This window comes from Nerophis ophidion, linkage group LG07 (assembly GCF_033978795.1).
Source record: "Nerophis ophidion isolate RoL-2023_Sa linkage group LG07, RoL_Noph_v1.0, whole genome shotgun sequence".
NCBI classification, from domain to species: Eukaryota; Metazoa; Chordata; class Actinopteri; order Syngnathiformes; family Syngnathidae; genus Nerophis; species Nerophis ophidion.
Window position 1 is genome coordinate 6,992,690 of NC_084617.1, and position 17,915 is coordinate 7,010,604.

Here is a 17,915-nt window from a genome sequence, read left to right on the forward strand (position 1 = left end):
ATCAATCAATCAATGTTTATTTATATAGCCCTAAATCACAAATGTCTCAAAGGACTGCACAAATCATTACGACTACGACATCCTCGGAAGAACCCACAAAAGGGCAAGGAAAACTCACACCCAGTGGGCAGGGAGAATTCACACCCAGTGGGTAGGGAGAATGCCCTCCCGGTAACAGTTCGAGATCCCACCTCAGTAGAAGCATTTAAGTCTCACCTTAAAACTCATCTGTATACTCTAGCCTTTAAATAGACTCCCTTTTTAGACCAGTTGATCTGCCGTTTCTTTTCTTTTTCTTCTATGTCCCACTCTCCCTTGTGGAGGGGGTCCGGTCCGATCCGGTGGCCATGTACTGCTCGCCTGTGTATCGGCTGGAGACATCTCTGCGCTGCTGATCCGCCTCCGCTTGGGATGGTTTCCTGCTGGCTCCGCTGTGAACGGGACTCTCGCTGCTGTGTTGGATCCGCTTTGGACTGGACTCTCGCGACTGTGTTGGATCCATTGTGGATTGAACTTTCACAGTATCATGTTAGACCCGCTCGACATCCATTGCTTTCCTCCTCTCCAAGGTTCTCATAATCATCATTGTCACCGACGTCCCACTGGGTGTGAGTTTTTCCTTGGCCTTTCGTGGGCCTACCGAGGATGTCGTAGTGGTTTGTGTTGTGGTTTGTGCAGCCCTTTGAGACACTAGTGATTTAGGGCTATATAAGTAAACATTGATTGATTGATTGATCAAAGGCGATGGCTGTTTATGACCCCTGTCCCTTACAAACAGATGTTGCTATGTAATCAGGGAAAGTCCAAATAAAAGAGAAGGGGTACAATATTTCGTCAGTGTGTGGTGAGACTGTACAAATAGTAAATGTAAATGAGTTGTACTTTTTATAGCGCTTTTCCACCTTTTTGTTTAAGGAACTCCAAGCGCTTTGACACTATTTCCACATTCACTCAGTACTCAAAGGGTACAGTCCAGACGTCTCTCCTCAATTGAGCCAAATTTAATTCCGTCTCTGTTTAATTCCTTGCTTCTTGTCGCGACTGTGTTGGATCCATTGTGGATTGAACTTTCACAGTATCATGTTAGACCCGCTCGACATCCATTGCTTTCCTCCTCTCCAAGGTTCTCATAGTCATCATTGTCACCGACGTCCCACTGGGTGTGAGTTTTTCCTTGCCCTTATGTGGGCCTACCGAGGATGTCGTAGTGGTTTGTGCAGCCCTTTGAGACACTAGTGATTTAGGGCTATATAAGTAAACATTGATTGATTGATTGATTGATTTCTTTGCGGTTTAGGCAAATAAACAACCCGGCCACAATTAAGAGGGATAAATGTACAGTATCGGCCTTTATAATGCATGTTAATCACTGCTTTTTTTACAAGGCAGTTGCCCTTCACACCTCTAGGGGGAGCCCTGGAGCTTGAAACAGTTGAAGGGAGTGTGTGTGTGTGTGTGTGTGTGTGTGCCTTAAGTCAACTCCAGTGTTTAAAGTGTATCGTTGTGTATAATTAATCCCTAATAGTCACTCTTTTTGCATTCTTTATGTTACATTTCTGCATGAATGGAGGTTTGCATGGTTGTTGCATATGGAGTTTTCCTTAAATGGGTTCCTGGAGAGCACTTTCAGCCGTCGGCTCAGAGCGGCCTTGAAGGGCTTGATAGCCCACTCGCGCTAACCCACTAATTGGCCGTGGATGGCACTTAATGAACAGGCGGCAAGAGCGCAGATTCACGGAGTCGTGTGATATCCTATGGATGTCTCGATAGGGAGTATATGGACTCCCGTAGTACGAGTGGTATTGGAGCAAAAATACAAAAAAAAACGAGCCTGTCTAGAGCCGCAAAAAATTAAAAGCTGTTTATGAGTCTTATAATGAAGGCAACACATGATGTAAGTGTCTATATTAGCCTACTATCAAAATGACTTTAAAAGTCTTTTATAAGTGTTATAATGAAGACAACACATGATGTAAGTGTCCGTTTTAGCTATAATAGCCTACTATCAAAATGACTTTAAAAGTCTTATATAATTGTTGTAATGAAGGCAACACATGATGTAAGTGTCTATATTAGCCTACTATCAAATGAATTTAAAAGTATTTTAAAGTGTTATAATGAAGGCAACACATGATGTAAGTGTCCATATTAGCTATTGTAGACTACTATCAAAATGACTTTAAAAGCCGTATACAAGTGTTATAATGAAGACAACACATAATATAAGTGTCTATATTAGCTATAACAGCCTACTATCAAAATTACTTTAAAATTCTTATATAAGTGTTATAATGAAGGCAACACATGATGTAAGTGTCTATATTTGCCTACTATCAAAATTACTTTAAAGGTCTTATATAAGTGTTATAATGAAGGCAACACATGAAGTAAGTGTCTATATTAGCCTACTATTAAAATGACTTTAAAAGTATTTTAAAGTGTTATAATGAAGGCAACGCATGATGTAAGTGTCTATAGTAGCTATAACAGCCTACTATCAAAATGACTTTAAAGGTCTTATATAAGTGTTATAATGAAGGCAACACATGATGTAAGTGTCTATTGTAGCTATAACAGCCTACTATCAAAATGACTTTAAAAGTCTTATATAAGTGTTGTAATGAAGACAACACATGATGTAAGTGTCTATATTAGCCTACTATCAAATGAATTTAAAAGTATTTTAAAGTGTTATAATGAAGGCAACACATGATGTAAGTGTCTATATTAGCTATAATAGCCTACTATCAAAATGACTTTAAAAGTCTTATATAATTGTTGTAATGAAGGCAACACATGATGTAAGTGTCTATATTAGCCTACTATCAAATGAATTTAAAAGTATTTTAAAGTGTTATAATGAAGGCAACACATGATGTAAGTGTCCATATTAGCTATTATAGACTACTATCAAAATGACTCTAAAAGCCGTATACAAGTGTTATAATGAAGGCAACGAATGATGTAAGTGTCTATAGTAGCTATAACAGCCTACTATCAAAATGACTTTAAAATTCTTATATAAGTGTTATAATGAAGGCAACACATGATGTAAGTGTCTATATTTGCCTACTATCAAAATGACTTTAAAGGTCTTATATAAGTGTTATAATGAAGGCAACACATGAAGTAAGTGTCTATATTAGCCTACTATCAAAATGACTTTAAAAGTTTTTTAAAGTGTTATAATGAAGGCAACGCATGATGTAAGTGTCTATAGTAGCTATAACAGCCTACTATCAAAATGACTTTAAAGGTCTTATATAAGTGTTATAATGAAGGCAACACATGATGTAAGTGTCTATTGTAGCTATAACAGCCTACTATCAAAATGACTTTAAAAGTCTTATATAAGTGTTATAATGAAGGCAACACATGATGTAAGTGTCTATTTTAGCATACTATCAAAATGACTTTAAAAGTCTTTTAAAGTGTTATAATGAAGACAACACATGATGTAAGTGTCTATTGTAGCTATAACAGCCTACTATCAAAATGACTTTAAAAGTCTTAACTAAGTGTTGTAATGAAGACAACACATGATGTAAGTGTCTATATTAGCCTACTATCAAATTAATTTAAAAGTATTTTAAAGTGTTATAATGAAGGCAACACATGATGTAAGTGTCCATATTAGCTATTATAGACTACTATCAAAATGACTTTAAAAGCCGTATACAAGTGTTATAATGAAGGCAACGCATGATGTAAGTGTCTATAGTAGCTATAACAGCCTACTATCAAAATGACTTTAAAGGTCTTATATAAGTGTTATAATGAAGGCAACACATGATGTAAGTGTCTATATTTGCCTACTATCAAAATGACTTTAAAGGTCTTATATACGTGTTATAATGAAGACAACACATGATGTAAGTGTCTATATTAGCTATAATAGCCTACTATCAAAATGACTTTTAAAGTCTTATATAAGTGTTATAATGAAGGCAACACATGAAGTAAGTGTCTATATTAGCCTACTATCAAAATGACTTTAAAAGTCTTATATACGTGTTATAATGAAGACAACACATGATGTAAGTGTCTATATTAGCTATAATAGCCTACTATCAAAATGACTTTAAAGGTCTTATATACGTGTTATAATGAAGGCAACACATGATGTAAGTGTCTATATTAGCTATAATAGCCTACTATCAAAATTACTTTTAAGGTCTTATATAAGTGTTATAATGAAGGCAACACATGAAGTAAGTGTCTATATTAGCCTACTATCAAAATGACTTTAAAAGTTTTTTAAAGTGTTATAATGAAGACAACACATGATGTAAGTGTCTATTGTAGCTATAACAGCCTACTATCAAAATGACTTTAAAAGTCTTAACTAAGTGTTATAATGAGGGCAACACATGATGTAAGTGTCCATATTAGCTATTATAGACTACTATCAAAATGACTTTAAAAGCCGTATACAAGTGTTATAATGAAGGCAACGCATGATGTAAGTGTCTATATTAGCCTACTATCAAATGAATTTAAAAGTATTTTAAAGTGTTATAATGAAAGCAACACATGATGTAAGTGTCCATATTAGCTATTATAGACTACTATGAAAATGACTTTAAAAGCCGTATACAAGTGTTATAATGAAGGCAACACATGATGTAAGTGTCCATATTAGCTATTATAGACTACTATCAAAATGACTTTAAAAGCCGTATACAAGTGTTATAATGAAGGCAACGCATGATGTAAGTGTCTATATTAGCCTACTATCAAATGAATTTAAAAGTATTTTAAAGTGTTATAATGAAAGCAACACATGATGTAAGTGTCCATATTAGCTATTATAGACTACTATGAAAATGACTTTAAAAGCCGTATACAAGTGTTATAATGAAGGCAAGGCATGATGTAAGTGTCTAACGTAGCTATAACAGCCTACTATCAAAATTACTTTAAAATTCTTATATAAGTGTTATAATGAAGGCAACACATGATGTAAGTGTCTATATTAGCCTACTATCAAAATGACTTTAAAGGTCTTATATAAGTGTTATAATGAAGGCAACACATGAAGTAAGTGTCTATATTAGCCTACTATCAAAATGACTTTAAAAGTTTTTTAAAGTGTTATAATGAAGACAACACATGATGTAAGTGTCCATATTAGCTATAACAGCCTACTATCAAAATGACTTTAAAATTCTTATATAAGTGTTATAATGAAGGCAACACATGATGTAAGTGTCTATATTTGCCTACTATCAAAATGACTTTAAAGGTCTTATATAATTGTTATGATGAAGAAAGCACATGATGTAAGTGTCTATATTAGCCTACTATCAAAATGACTTTAAAAGTATTTTAAAGTGTTATAAGGAAGACAACACATGATGTAAGTGTCAATATTAGCTATATTAGCCTACTATCAAAATGACTTTAAAAGTTTTTTTTTTGTAGAGAATAAATGATGAAAAAAACACTTAATTGAACATTTTAAAAGAAGAGAAAACATGAAAAAAAAGAAAATTAAATTTTGAAACATAGTTTATCTTCAATTTCGACTTTTTCAAATTCAAAATTCAACCGAAAAAAAGAATAGAAAAATTAGCCAATATAAATTATTTTTGAAAAATTTCAAAAAGAATTTATGGAACGTCATTAGTCCTTTTTCCTGATTAAGATTAATTTTAAAATGTTGATGACATGTTTTAAATAGTTTAAAATCCAATCTGCACTTTGTTAGAATATATAACAAATTGGACCAAGCTATATTTCTAACAAAGACAAATCATTATTTATTCTATATTTTCCAGAACAAAAATTTAAAAATAATTCAAAAGACTTTGAAATAAGATTTAAATTTGATTCTACAGATTTTCTAGATTTGCCAGAATTGTTTTTTTTTTAAATTTTAATCATAATACGTTTGAAGAAATAATTCACAAATATTCTTCGTCAAAAAAACAGAAGCTTAAATGAAGAATTAAATGAAAATGTATTCATTATTCTTTACAATAAAAACATTAATTTACTTGAACATTGATTTAAATTGTCAGGAAAGAAGAGGAAGGAATTTAAAAGGCAAAAAGGTATACGTGTTTAAAAATCTTAAAATCATTTTTAAGGTGGTGTATTTTTTCTCTAAAATTGTCTTTCTGAAAGTTATAAGAAGCAAAGTGAAAAAATAAATGAATTTATTTAAACAAGTGAAGACCAAGTCTTTAAAATATTTTCTTGGATTTTCAAATTCCATTTGAGTTTTGTCTCTCTTAGAATTAAAAATGTCGACCAAAGCGAGACCAGCTTTCCAGTAAATAAATACAATTTCAAAAATAGAGGCAGCTCACTGGTAAGTGCTGCTATTTGAGCTATTTTTAGAACAGGCCATCTGGTCCTTACATGCGACCTGCGTTGGTGACCCTTTTTTTTAAACAATTGCGATAGGTATGTGCCATGTTTCTCCACCAGGACGGCGCTAAAGAGCTCGATATAAATGAAGCGGAATGGAAGCTTGTTTCGGCCTCCTGTCCTTTCTGCAAAAAAAAAAAAAAAAAAAAAAAGCTTTCCGCGTCATTGTGTTCATACGCTATTATGCAATATCGTTATTCCCCCCGTGGATCAATGACAAACACAGGTGGAGGTGGATGGAGACCACCTGCTGTGTGACATTTAAAAATTCATTTCCACTCCCAGGCTGTTTTATTATTATTATTTTTTTTTTTTTCTTCATCCTTCCGAGGTTTGTTGTAATTTAGCATGCAGCTGTTCAAGCAACACAGATGTGTGGGCGGGTAAAAAAAATAAATAAATAAAAAAAAATAAAAAAACATCTCCCGGGCGTCCCTGAACGGGCCGGGAATCCTGGGTAATCTCCGGAGGCTGTTTGCCGTCGCTGTAGCTCTTGATGGGATTGCTATTGAGACGCTGGCGAGAAACGCCGACATCAAAGCGAAGTTGCTCCTGCTTCCATCCATAAAAGGAGCGCCCGGAATTAAGTCTTGTCTCCTATCTCCTCTCTGGCCTGCAGATGTTGAGGCTGTAAGGCAAAACAAGCAGGATTGAGGGGGGGTAAAAAAAAAAAATCCCGCAGTTCCTGGACACCTCATCCAAAACCAGTCCTCATATTGGGACTCGGGGATGTGCAAATGAGTCGGACTAATTTCGGCATTTACTGAGCGGCGAGAGCAATTTGCAAAAGACGGGAGCTGCAGGTGTGGCTAAAAAAGGACGGAGGGATGGCGGAAAAGGGGATACACGATAACCTATGCGTGCTTAATGTCCATCACAGCTCTTAAACTAGGAGCACATTATGTAAATACACCCTTAGGGAGTTGTTTTATGCCTTTTTTTAAAAGCTTCCACAGTCTGTGGTACCCTCAGGTGGTCAGGGAGAGCGTTCCACAGACTGGGAGCTTGCCACAGACTGTTCGTAGCTTTGTTGGAGGAGGTTAGCTTATCAGGAGCGGAGGTGTCGTGTTCAGGATTTGGGGGGGGGGTGAGTAGTTATTTAAAGTAGAGGGGGGGGGGGGGGCATTTCCATGGAGGCACTGGTGGGTTAGTAAATATACCGGCCCCTAGACACATTTCTTTCCTCTAAATTTGGCCCTTCAAGTCAAAATAATGGCTTGGTTGGTAGAGTAGCCGTGCCAGCAACTTGAGGGTTCCAGGTTCGATCCCCGCTTCCGCCATCCTAGTCACTGCCCTTGTGTCCTTGGGCAAGACACTTCACCCACCTGCTCCCAGTGCCACCCACACTGGTTTAAATGTAACTTAGATATTGGGTTTCACTATGTAAAAGCGCTTTGAGTCACTAGAGAAAAGCGCTATATAAATATAATTCACTTCAAGCTCAAATGGTCGTCGGACTACTATAATTTTCCGGAATGTTCAAAATGAGAGTGACAAACTCGTTTGCGCAAACTGTTGTGAGAAAGTTATACACACTTTATTAATAATAATAATAATAATAATAATAGATTTTATTTGTAAAAAGCACTTTACATCGAGCAAACAATCTCAAAGTGCTACAATGTATTAAAAATAAATAAATGTAAATATAATAAAAATGAATAAAAATAAAAACTAGAACAGCCTAATAGCTAGATTTAGTATGCATATATCTAAAAAAAGAAGGGTTTTTACGCCTTTTAAAAAAAATGCATCCACAGTCTGTGGTGCCCTCAGGTGGTCAGGGAGTGCGTCTCACAGACTGGGAGCGTTCCACAGACTGTTCGTCGCTCTGTCCTCGGAGGTTAGCCTGTTTGGAGCGGAGGTGTCGTGTGGAGGATTTGGGGGTCAGTACTAAGGGGGGGACGGTGTTGAGGTGGGTGGAGTGTTGTGGGGGGCAGGGTTTGGTGGTAGCAGGGGTGTATATTGTAGCGTCCCGGAAGAGTTAGTGCTGGAAGGGGTTCTGGGTATTATTTCTGTTGTGTACATGTTGTGTTACGGTGCGGATTTTCTCCCGAAATGTGTTTGTCATTCTTGATTGGTGCGGGTTCACAGTGTGGCGCATATTTGTATAACGGTGTTTAAGTTGTTTCTAGGGCCCATTCTCAGTGTGACCTGTATGGCTGTTCACCAAGTATGCCTTGCCGCATTAAATAAGTTTGTATGAAGGAAAAGCGGACGTGACGACGGGTTGTAGAGGACGCTAAAGGCAGTGACTGTAAGGCACGCCCCCAATATTATTGTCCGGGTGGAAATCAAGAGAAATTCGGGGGAATGGTTGCACCGGGAGATTTTCGGGAGGGGGACTGAAATTCGGGAGTCTCCCGGGAAAATTGGGAGGGTTGGCAAATATGCACCAAGCTCTGCGGCAGGACAGCAGACCACGCCTCCCTCCACAATAAAAAAAAAAAAAAAATCAGATCAAAAAAAAGAAAGGTAAAGTTCCCAGAATGATGAACAGAAAGCAAATGACTTAAGTACTGGCTGTGGTAATAGAAAACAGGTGTGAGAGGCTGAGGATCGGGGCGCGACTTAAGGGGACCAGGTGGAAACTAACAGGTTGGCATGGAAACAAACAGAACCAGGAAGTGCAAAACGTGACTGAATGTCCAAAATCAAAACATAACATGACAAAACAAAACATGATCCAATTCAACAGGTGCAAAAAGGAGTAGCAAGAAGCAGAGCTTATTTGATTGATTATTTGACTCATTCTGCATGTGACCCAATTTTATATTCATGCAATTTTTTATATATATTTTTTAATCAAATTAGATTATAATTTGATGCAAGTTTCGTTAAAATCGATGGGAAATAATTGCGGGGTTTGTTCTCCCGGGATGCAAACGGACTACTCTGGACCAGGCGTGAAGGTAGGAACATTTTGACTTATTCACTATCAAAATAGGAACAAACATAAACTACGGAATGTCCAAAATAAGAGTGACAAACAGTAGCAAGAAGCAGAGCTTATTTGATTGATTATTTGACTCATTCTGCATGTGACCCAATTTTATATTTATGCAATTTTTTATATATTTTTTTAAATCAAATTAGATTATAATTTGATGCAAGTTTCGTTAAAATCGATGGGAAATAATTGCGGGGTTTGTTCTCCCGGGATGCAAACGGACTACTCTGGACCAGGCGTGAAGGTAGGAACATTTTGACTTATTCACTATCAAAATAGGAACAAACATAAACTACGGAATGTCCAAAATAAGAGTGACAAACAGTAGCAAGAAGCAGAGCTTATTTGATTGATTATTTGAGTCATTCTGCATGTGACCCAATTTTTCATTTATTTATTTTTTATATATATTTTTTAATCAAATTAGATTATAATTTGATGCAAGTTTCGTTAAAATCGATGGGAAATAATTGCGGGGTTTGTTCTCCCGGGATGCAAACAGACTACTCTGGACCAGGCGTGAAGGTAGGAACATTTTGACTTATTCACTATCAAAATAGGAACAAACATAAACTACTGAATGTCCAAAATAAGAGTGACAAACAGTAGCAAGAAGCAGAGCTTATTTGATTGATTATTTGACTCATTCTGCATGTGACCCAATTTTATATTTATGCAATTTTTTATATATTTTTTTAAATCAAATTAGATTATAATTTGATGCAAGTTTCGTTAAAATCGATGGGAAATAATTGCGGGGTTTGTTCTCCCGGGATGCAAACGGACTACTCTGGACCAGGCGTGTAGGTAGGAACATTTTGACTTATTCACTATCAAAATAGGAACAAACATAAACCACGGAATGTCCAAAATAAGAGTGACTAACAGTAGCATGAAGCAGAGCTTATTTGATTGATTATTTGACTCATTCTGCATGTGACCCAATTTTATATTTATTAATTTTTTTTATTTATTTTTCAAATCAAATTAGATTATAATTTGATGCAAGTGTCGTTAAAATTGATGGGAAATAATTGCGGGGTTTGTTCTCCCGGGATGCAAACAGACTACTCTGGACCAGGCGTGAAGGTAGGAACATTTTGACTTATTCACTATCAAAATAGGAACAAACATAAACTACGGAATGTCCAAAATAAGAGTGACAAACAGTAGCAAGAAGCAGAGCTTATTTGATTGATTATTTGACTCATTCTGCATGTGACCCAATTTTATATTTATGCAATTTTTTATATATTTTTTTAAATCAAATTAGATTATAATTTGATGCAAGTTTCGTTAAAATCGATGGGAAATAATTGCGGGGTTTGTTCTCCCGGGATGCAAACGGACTACTCTGGACCAGGCGTGAAGGTAGGAACATTTTGACTTATTCACTATCAAAATAGGAACAAACATAAACTACGGAATGTCCAAAATAAGAGTGACAAACAGTAGCAAGAAGCAGAGCTTATTTGATTGATTATTTGACTCATTCTGCATGTGACCCAATTTTATATTTATGCAATTTTTTATATATTTTTTTAAATCAAATTAGATTATAATTTGATGCAAGTTTCGTTAAAATTGATGGGAAATAATTGCGGGGTTTGTTCTCCCGGGATGCAAACGGACTACTCTGGACCAGGCGTGTAGGTAGGAACATTTTGACTTATTCACTATCAAAATAGGAACAAACATAAACCACGGAATGTCCAAAATAAGAGTGACTAACAGTAGCATGAAGCAGAGCTTATTTGATTGATTATTTGACTCATTCTGCATGTGACCCAATTTTATATTTATTAATTTTTTTTATTTATTTTTCAAATCAAATTAGATTATAATTTGATGCAAGTGTCGTTAAAATTGATGGGAAATAATTGCGGGGTTTGTTCTCCCGGGATGCAAACAGACTACTCTGGACCAGGCGTGAAGGTAGGAACATTTTGACTTATTCACTATCAAAATAGGAACAAACATAAACTACGGAATGTCCAAAATAAGAGTGAAAAACAAGTTTGCCCAAACTGATGTGAGAAGTTATACACACTTTATTAATAATAATACTAATAATAATAATATATTTTATTTGTAAAAAGCACTATACAGTACATTGAGCAAGCAACTTTAAAGTGCTACAGTGTATTAAAAAGAAATAAAGAAAAAAGATAATAAAAATGAATTGCTTTGTAGATGTCAATAACAGTATTCTTCTTCCTCCAAACACGACGAGTTGAGTTTGTACCAAAAAGTTCTATTTTGGTTTCATCTGACCACATGACATTCTCCCAATCCTCTGCTGTATCATCCATGTATCCATTTTGGTATCAACTCAACTCGTCGTGTTTGGAGGAAGAAAAACACTGAGTTGCATTCCAAGAACACCATACCTACTGTGAAGCATGGGGGTGGAAACATCATGCTTTGGGGCTGTTTTTCTGCTAAGGGGACAGGACGATTGATCCGTGTTAAGGAAAGAATGAATGGGGCCATGTATCGTGAGATTTTGAGCCAAAACCTCCTTCCATCAGTGAGAGCTTTGAATGGTTGACCAAATACTTATTTTCCACCATAATTTACAAATAAATTATTTTATTTGTAATCATTTTAAGTGGGAGAACTTGCACAATCGGTGGCTGACTAAATACTTTATATATATATATATATATATATATATATACATATACATATACATATATATATATATATATATATATATATATATATATATATATATATATATATATATATATATATATATATATATATATATATATATATATGGGGACGGCGTGGCGCAATGGAATAGTGGCCATGCGCAACCCGAGGGTCCCTGATTCAATCCCCACCTAGTACCAACCTTGTCACGTCCGTTGTGTCCTGAGCAAGACACTTCACCCTTGCTCCTGATAGGTGCTAGTTAGCGCCTTGCATGGCAGCTCCCTCCATCAGTGTGTGAATGTGTGTGTGAATGGGTAAATGTGGAAGTAGTGTCAAAGCGCTTTGAGTACCTTGAAGGTAGAAAAGCGCTACACAAGTACAACCCATTTATCATTTATATGTATGTATTTATATATGTATATATGTATATATATATATATATATATATAGATATATATATATATATATATATATATATATACATATATATATATATATATATATATATATATATCTATATATATATGTATATATATATATATATCTATATATACATATATAGATATATATATATACATATATACATATATATATATACATATATACATATATATATACATATATATATATGTATATATATATATATATATATATATATATACATATATGATGATTGAGGGAACCCCTCATGAAACAGTTCTGTAGAGATGAAGTAGTCTTGTGATTTTTCCCACACATACATATATATATATATATATATATATATATAGGCCCTGCGATTAGGTGGTGACTTGTCCAGGGTGTACGCCGCCTTCCGCCGATTTGTAGCTGAGATAGGTGCCAGCGCCCCCCGCGACCCCAAAAGGGAATAAGCGGTAGAAAATGGATGGATGGATATATATATATATATATATATATATATATATATATATATATATATATATATATATATATATATATATATACATATATATGATGATTGAGGGAACCCCTCATGAAACAGTTCTGTAGAGATGAAGTAGTCTTGTGATTTTTCCCCACACATACATACATATATATATATATATATATATATATATATATATATATATATATATATATATATATATATATATATATATATATATATATATAAGCCCTGCGATGAGGTGGTGACTTGTCCAGGGTGTATGCCGCCTTCCGCCCGATTGTAGCTGAGATAGGTGCCAGCGCCCCCCGCGACCCCAAAAGGGAATAAGCGGTAGAAAATGGATGGATGGATTGATATATATATATATATATATATATATATATATATATATATATATATGTATAAGTTTTTGGTTCATATTAGAGTATGCAGCCGAAAAGAAACAACCTCTCCTTTGACCAATGCTTCGGAAATACTAATCAGCTGTTGCTCATTAGTATTTGTGAAGCATCCCAGGAGGCTAAAGGCGATATTTGAGCACTACTCACGTCTCACATTAACACCACAATGACGTTGGGTCAGATAGCGCTTAAAAAAAAAAAAAAGGGTCCAATATAAATGCAGTACATCTGGAATATTGATGTGGAATTGTAATTGTCTCCATGTGTATCTAGAAGGCAGGGGGACTCTATTAACATGCAATATGTTGTTGGCCTCGTTAGACTAATGGAAAAGGCCGCCGACATGCCGGGGAAGGTGCATTGTTCCCTCTCAACTCTCGCCGCGAGTTAATTGCCAACTCTCTCCCAGCCTCGCCCCAACTCGGTACGTCCGTCAATTTTCCCTCGGACTTTTCTACGTCCGTCGGTGGTTAATCCTAATGGAGCGGCTTAGGTTGTTTCCCGGCCCCTTATTATTAGCACGCTGAGGAAGAATGCTAATGCCATTTCTGCAATTGAAATGGGAGATAAACAAGTGTGCAGATCTGCAGAGCCCCGGTAATGCTTGACTTGTCACTACAGCTCCACTAATTGGCCCCTAGGTGAGCGCAAGAAGGGGCTTTAGGGGATTTTTTTAATTTTTTATTCCCCAACTCTATTCTGTGCAATTCCACCGTGGTTTGTTTTTAATATCTTTTGCACGCCAATAAAAGAACCAAAAGAGTGCTGCCTGTTAAATATAAGTCTGCACAAGCTCATCTGATAAAGGCAGAGCCTCACGCTATTAGGCCCAATTTCCGGAGAGTTCCAATGAAATACATGAAAACAGAACCACTTGCTTAGTTTATTAACACATTCAAAGTGGAATTCCGTGCAATTTGGGGTTCGAACCAGCATTTTTGAGCGTACAATCCAAGCGTTGCGAGTCTGGTGAGATGTCAGGATGTTGCCTACAGCCACAACTGTTCCGTTTATTTTAGGCTGACCGTATTCTGAAATCCTTTCATTCGCTTGTGTGCGATGCGTTCAAAGTCAAAATACATACATGCATACATACAAATATATGTATAAATATTAGTTACCATTGATTACCAGGCCGACTTAGAAAAGTTGTAAAACTTATTCGGGTGTTACCATTTAGTGGTCAATTGTACGGAATATGTACTGTACTGTGCAATCTACTAATACAAGTATCAATCAATCAATCAATCGATGTGTATATATACACATGCATACATAATACATATATGTGTATAACTATATAACTATATATATATATATATATACATACACACATTCAGTGTATGTATATATATATATATATAAACATATATATATATACATACATACATACATACATACATACATACATACATACATACATACATACATACATATATATATATATATATATATATATATATATATATATACATACATATATATAAAAAAGCAAACCCCGTTTCCATATGAGTTGGGAAATTATGTTAGATGTAAATATAAACAGAATACAACGATTTGCAAATCCTTTTCAACCCATATTCAGTTGAATATGCTACAAAAAAACATATTTGATGTTCAAACTGATAAACATATTTTTTTTGTTGCAAATAATCATTAACTTTAGAATTTGATGCCGGCAACACGTGACAAAGAAGTTGGGAAAGGTGGCAATACATGCTGATAAAGTTGAGGAATGCTCATCAAACGCTTATTTGGAACATCCCACAGGTGTGCGGGCTAATTGGGAACAGGTGGGTGCCATGATTGGGTATAAAAGCAGCTTCCCACAAAAAATGCTCGGTCTTTCACAAGAAAGGATGGGGCGAGGTACACCCATTTGTCCACAACTGCGTGAGCAAATAGTCAAACAGTTTAAGAACAACGTTTCTCAAAGTGCGATTGCAAGAAATTTAGGGATTTCAACATTTACACTCCATAATATCATCAAAAGGTTCAGAGAATCTAAAGAAATCACTCCACGTAAGCGGCATGGCCGGAAATCAACATTGAATGACCGTGACTTTCGATGCCTCAGACGGCACTGTATCACAAACCGACATCAATCTCTAAAGGATATCACCACATGGGCTCAGGAACACTTCAGAGAACCACTGTCACTAAATACAGTTCTTTGCTACATTTGTAAGTGCAAATTAAAGCACTACTATGCAAAGCGAAAGCCATTTATCAACAACATCCAGAAACGCCGCCGGCTTCCCCTGGCCCGAGATCATCTAAAATGGACTGATGCAAAGTAGAAAAGTGTTCTGTGGTCTGAAGAGTCCACATTTCAAATTGTTTTTGGAAATATTCAACATCGTGTCATCCGGACCAAAGGGGAAGCGAACCATCCAGACAGTTATCGACGCAAAGTTGAAAAGCCAGCATCTGTGATGGTATGGGGGTGCATTAGTGCCCAAGGCATGGGTAACTTACACATCTGTGAAGGCACCATTAATGCTGAAAGGTACATACAGGTTTTGGAACAACATATGCTACCATCCAAGCGCTGTCTTTTTCATGGACGCCCCTGCTTATTTCAGCAAGACGATGCCAAGCCACATTCAGCACATGTTACAACAGCGTGGCTTCGTAAAAAAAAAGAGTGCGGGTACTTTCCCGGCCCGCCTGCAGTCCAGACCTGTCTCCCATGGAAAATGTGTGGCGCATTATGAAGCGTAAAATACGACAGCCGAGACCCCGGACTGTTGAACGACTGAAGCTCTACATCAGGGGTGTCAAACTCAAATACAGTGTGGGCCAAAATTTAAAACTGAACAAAGCCGTGGGCCAAGGTTGAAAAAATTAACCTTTTAGGTGGTAGCGTGTATTGTAGTGTCCCGGAAGAGTTAGTGCTGCAAGGGATCCTGGGTATTTGTTCTGTTGTGTTATGGTACGTTCTCCGGAAATTTGTTTGTCATTCTTGTTTGGTGTGGGTTCACAGTGTGGCACATATTTGTAACGGTGTTAAAGTTGTTTATACGGCCACTCTCAAGTGTCACCTGTATGGCTGTTGACAAAGTATGCGTTGCATTCACTTATGAGTGTGTATACGCCGCTTACATTATAAAGCTGTTTGTATGGAGGAGAAGCGGACATGATGACAGATTTTAGAGAACGTTAAAGGCAGTGCCTCTAAGGCAAGGTCCCCAATATTGTTGTCTGGGTGGAAATCGGGAGAATGGTTGCCCAGGGAGATTTTCGGGAGAGGCACTGAACTTCGGAAGTCACCCGGGAAAATCGGGAGGGTTGGCAAGTATGAATATTAGCGGTGAATGCGGTGTTACAGCGGCACAGCCACTGAATAATACCGGCGGGCCAGCTCTAATGTTTATTTGATATTGCCTCAAGGGCCAAATGAAATTACATGGCGGGCCAAATTTGACACCCATTCTCTACATAAAACAAGAATGGGAAAGAATTCCACTTTCAAAGCTTCAACAGTTAGTTTCCTCAGTTCCCAAACGTTTATTGAGTGTTGTTAAAAGAAAAGGTGATGTAACACAGTGGTGAACATGCCCTTTCCCAACTACTTTGGCATGAGTTGCAGCCATGAAATTCTAAGTTAATTATTATTTGCCCAAAAAAAGAAAGTTTATGATTTTGAACATCAAATATCTTGTCTTTGTAGCATATTCAACTGAATATGGGTTGAAAATTATTTGCAAATCATTGTATTCCGTTTATATTTACATCTAACACAATTTCCCAACTCATATGGAAACGGGGTTTGTATTTGTTATAGTCATTTGAACGACTCTTACCATAATATATAGCGGTATAGCTCGGTTGGTAGAGCTCCCGTGCCAGCAACTTGAGGGTTGCAGGTTCGATCCCCGCTTCCCCCACTAGTCACTGCCGTTGTGTCCTTGGGCAAGACACTTTACCCACCTGCTCCCAGTGCCACCCACACTGGCTTAAATGTAAAAATTCGATATTGGGTTTCACTATGTAAAGCGCTTTGAGTCACTAGAGAAAAAGCGCTATATATAAAAAAAATATATATATATAATATGTTAGGTTAACATAGCAGTTGGTCATTTATGCCTCATATATCCATCCATCCATTTTCTACCGCTTATTCCCTTTCGGGGTCGCGGGGGGCACTGGCGCCCATCTCAGCTACAATCGGGCGGAAGGCAGGGTACACCCTGGACAAGTCGCCACCTCATCGCAGGGCCAACACAGATAGACAGACAACATTCACACACTAGGGCCAATTTAGTGTTGCCAATCAACCTATCCCCAGGTGCATGATATAACGTACACTTATTCAGCCTGTTGTTCACTATTCTTTATTTATTTTAAATTGCCTTTCAAATGTCTATTCTTGGTGTTGGGTTTTATCAAATGAATTTCCCCCCCCAAAAATGCGACGTATATATGTTTTTTTCCTTCTTTATTATGCGACTTATAATCGGAAAAATACGCTCCTGTTTAAAACTTCCTTTGCAAGAAACCCCGGTCTTGGTTGCTTCTGACGGATCACTCACCATCCCCGAGTCCCGGGGGGGGGGGGCTCTGACGCCGACTGACAGCCTGTGGAGACTGGCAACCCCCAAGGAGTTCCCAATCA